Raw genomic sequence first — 3,975 nt, 5'->3', positions numbered from 1 at the left:
GGATTCAAGCCCAGGGAGTCTGGCTCCAGCACTGATAGTTAAGTCATCTCACTAAGCTGTCTCACCTGTGTTCACTTCTATCGGAGCCCTTAACCCAATGTGTTGTCATGCTGTTTATTAGTTCATCTCCTCTGCCCTTGACTATGACCTCCTTGAGGGCAGATGCTATATCTTATTTATCTCTATTTATCCTCAAATCCTAACAAAAAACATGACTGTAGTAGGTGTTCAATAAATACTGGGTTGGTCTATGGTCATGCCACCCTCAATATGCCTGATCTCATCTGATCTCGGAAGCTAAGCAGGGTCGAGCCTGTTGGTACTTGGATGGGAGACCACCTAGGAAGACCAGGTGCTGTAGGCTTCAAAAAAAATACTAGGTTGAACAATAAGTTTGTGAAATCTTTATAAAGCTTGCACTATTGCAGAGCAGAAAGGTTACTAGGAAAAAAAAATGCTTGTTGAACCCTTGCCATGTAGATAGCACCATGCCACACCCGTCACCATTTTTTCCCCCTTTAATTTCCTAGAATTCTCTGAGAGCTAAATACTCTCATTAGCTCAGTTTCACAGAAGAGAACCGAGGCACAGAGAATTTAAGTGGCATGCACAAGACCCCACAGCCAAGATTCTCATTTAGACGTTTGATTTCCTGGCCCGTGCACTTAATTATGACCCAATGTACTGACCTTGGGCTAGAACAGGGAGAAAGGGCAATGAGGGGTCTGAGGAAGAGGGTATCCAACCAGAGGAACCAGAAAGTCTTCCTGGAGGAGGTAACACCTGAACTGGATCTTGAAAGATGGATGGGATCTGGACATGCAGAGATGGACCGACAGAGTAGGGCACTCGTGTACAGTAAATTGTGTGAGCAAACACACAGGTAGAAAACTGCAGCATGTGCAAGAAAATCAGAATTATTTTCACTGGAGCGCAGCTCAGGATGAGTGGAGAAGAATGCCTGAGACTCAGAAAGCAAGACTAAAGCCAAACTAAGGAGAGTTTTGAATGATAAACTCGGGGACTTGGATTGACTTACTAGGCAGTAGGGAGCCATCAAATACTTTAGAGCAGGGAGTGATACATTAGAGCTGTGCTTACATTGATTTAGCAGTCAGAAAGAGGATGGTTTAAGGCAGGGAGATATGGGCAGAATAAAGAGCAATCAGAATTACTAAAAAAACTGGATCAGGGTCTTAGCCAGGCACAAAGAGGAGAGAATGGAAATAACATAATTTGAAGCAGAACCAATTATTTAGCTACTGGAAAGGCGTGAGAGCTGTGACGGAGGAAAGAGTTAAGAGAGATGTTGAGGTTTTCCTCTGAACTCAGTGGATGACAGTTCCCTTATCAGAGAGCATGTACGATGGGAGCTGGTGGGCAAGGGAAGCTAATGAGCCCATCCCCGCACACTGGGAGCATTTTCGAAAGGGTCAAATCTAAATTCCAGGCTATCCGCCCCCTCAGCCAGAAGATCTCCATTTGGTAAGTCAGGGCTCCATTTCCATTTCTTAGACAAATTCCCCTTCTAGATTTGATTTATGCAGGGCATTGCATATCTGATATCAGTGTCAGACACCAATAGCTGCCACACACACAGACACACATGCACACACATGCCCACCACCACTAAAGACCAGCAACTTAATGAAACCCCCTCCTCTGTGTGAGCCGCATTAGCAAGTTGATCCAGTAATAGAAGACAAGCCGTACAAATTGAAAACTAAAAACTTCCAGATTCCATCCTGCTTTTCCTTATGTCACTTATTTTATGCTGCATGAATTGGATATTAGTTTCCCCGTTTCACTGGAATGTCGGATCACTAGGGTAGCTTGAGCAGACTCAATTTCGCTTCGAGTAATAGAGTGAGATTATTCAAAATTATTTCCAGTGGGCTGAGCCTGCCTGTTCCTTCTGTTATGAGAATAGAAGTAAACAACTTGCCACCCTCCTCGCAAGCTGACATCCTTGACACAGCGCCCCTTTGCCTAGCTCCTTAATCGACAGAGCATTTTGGTTTTAGCCACGCTCAATTAATTCATCCAGGAAAGGGTCCAGTCAGAGAGAGTTGATTTAAAGTGAGATAAACTGGGCATCTGCTTGGAAAACCAGATGATCCCAAATATGTCTTTCATCGTGAGAAAATGAAGCGCTCTTTCCACATTTAGATCAGTAACTACTTGGCGGCATATTTTTCCTTGAGAGTTTAAGCAGCGGCAGGGGCAGAAGCGATCAGTGAGATGCCTCTCACGGAACATAACAGGGCTGTGCCATCGGGGATGAAGAGACCTCCAAACTACCCATCACCCCTGCTGGCCTGTGTGTCTGTGAGGCCAGGTAAGCGGGGCTGGGTAGTCAGAAAGGGTTTGAATCCCCAGCTAGACACACAGCTGGTCCCTCTCACAATTGAATGGCAAAGAGCTGAGCTAGCACTTGGGAAAGTGGGATGTCAACATATTTTTGCTCAAATTTGATAAGCAATGGAAGATTAGCACCTTCCTCAAGTCTCTATTTCAAACAATGTTCCTTTCAAGGCAGCCAAATTTGGCAGAAAATCCAGACCCCGCAGCTTGTGGGGAGAGGCAGAATAGGAAGACTGGAGCAGGGAAAGGAAGATATGTGGTGACAAACCTCAAACCCACAGCTTCGAATGCAGCAACTTTCATTTGGGGGAAGGATAAAGCCTTACCACGTGAATTTTCCACCGTGTGTGCCCTCCATGGGGCTGGTTTCGGGGTGTTTCCAGTTAAGAAAAGAGGCTAGACAGCAAAGCGTCTGTCCAGTGGTCAGGAAGACCCAGGCCCCCAGTGGCCTTGAATCACCCCGGGCATCTCGCTTCACTGTGCCGAAAGCATTACATGGCACAAACAAGCTGGGGAAATCAGGGACCAATCGGAGCATTAAAAACAGGCTTTTCTGGCCTCCCAGGGAAGGCTAGGGTTTCGGCCCTGCTGCCATCTCCTCACATTTTCCACTGATGTCACCCCAGGCAAATAATTGGTGGAGAGGAGACTTAAAGGGGAAGAGTGGGGCTGTGTGAACAGAGCAGCGGGATGGAGAGGAAAACAAGGCTGGGACTGGCCACAGCTGTGACCACGGGGATCTCACCCTCACTTGGGAAGCAGGGCTGCAGGCCAGCCATTTGCTGCAAAATGAAACTTGCCTCTTGTTCCTGGATTCAAAAACATGCCAGTGAAGGTGGCTTCTCCTTGAGCAGAGAGGCTTCTGCTGCCGGCCAGGCCTGACCTCGGCTCCCACTATCCCAGCCAGGGAGGCAGCATGCATGGGAAGGCAGGCAAATAGGAGGCTGCTGGTCAGGAAAGGGGTTTTGTCCCTTCCTGTACTGCCCTGTGTGCCACTGAGAGAGCCTCGGTCCTTCTCTGTTGCTCAGCTGGAATGGGTGTTTGGCCAGGATCTTTAATTGTAATGGGCTGTTTAGTGAATGGGCTACCAACACCCAAGTTGAAGGTCTCTGCAGATAAACTTCTTCAAACCAGCTGAAACTTAAGATTTTTATTAATTTAATTTCTCCTATGTGCCAGGCATTGTGCTAGGTACTTTAATATAAATTACTGACAGTTATTTTTTTTTAAAAAAATGATCAGTTTTCTGTGCTGTGTGATCATTTTGCTAAGCACTGGAGATAAAGCAATAAACAAGACAGACACGGTCTATCTTTTAAGAACTTATGTTCTATACCCCCTCATTTGTACCTGGCAACAGTATGATATAGTATTATTAGCTGCTTTTTACAAATGAGGAAAAAGCAGCTCAGAGAGGTGGAGTGACTTGCTCAAGGTCACACAGCAGTCAAGAGTAGAGTCAGGGGAAGAGACTTGGTCTTCTGGCTTTAAACCCACATTTCTTCCCATTATACCACCTTTAATTCCCTTGCACAGAACAGCAGAAGATGCTGAAACAGTCTCTCAGCTCATCAGAAAGAAAGGAGAGAAGGAAAGGAGGCTGGGCAGAGG

At 46.2% G+C, this 3,975-nt stretch overlaps 1 pseudogene; it reads left to right on the top strand.

The window, feature by feature from the left end:
- Positions 1-246: 246 nt before the first annotated feature.
- Positions 247-364, top strand: LOC120593638 (uncharacterized; annotated as a pseudogene).
- Positions 365-3,975: the final 3,611 nt, after the last annotated feature.

Source organism: Pteropus medius, unplaced genomic scaffold (assembly GCF_902729225.1).
Source record: "Pteropus medius unplaced genomic scaffold, Ma_sr-lr_union100, whole genome shotgun sequence".
Lineage (NCBI taxonomy): Eukaryota > Metazoa > Chordata > Mammalia > Chiroptera > Pteropodidae > Pteropus > Pteropus medius.
This window is presented reverse-complemented; position numbering and strand designations above follow the sequence as displayed.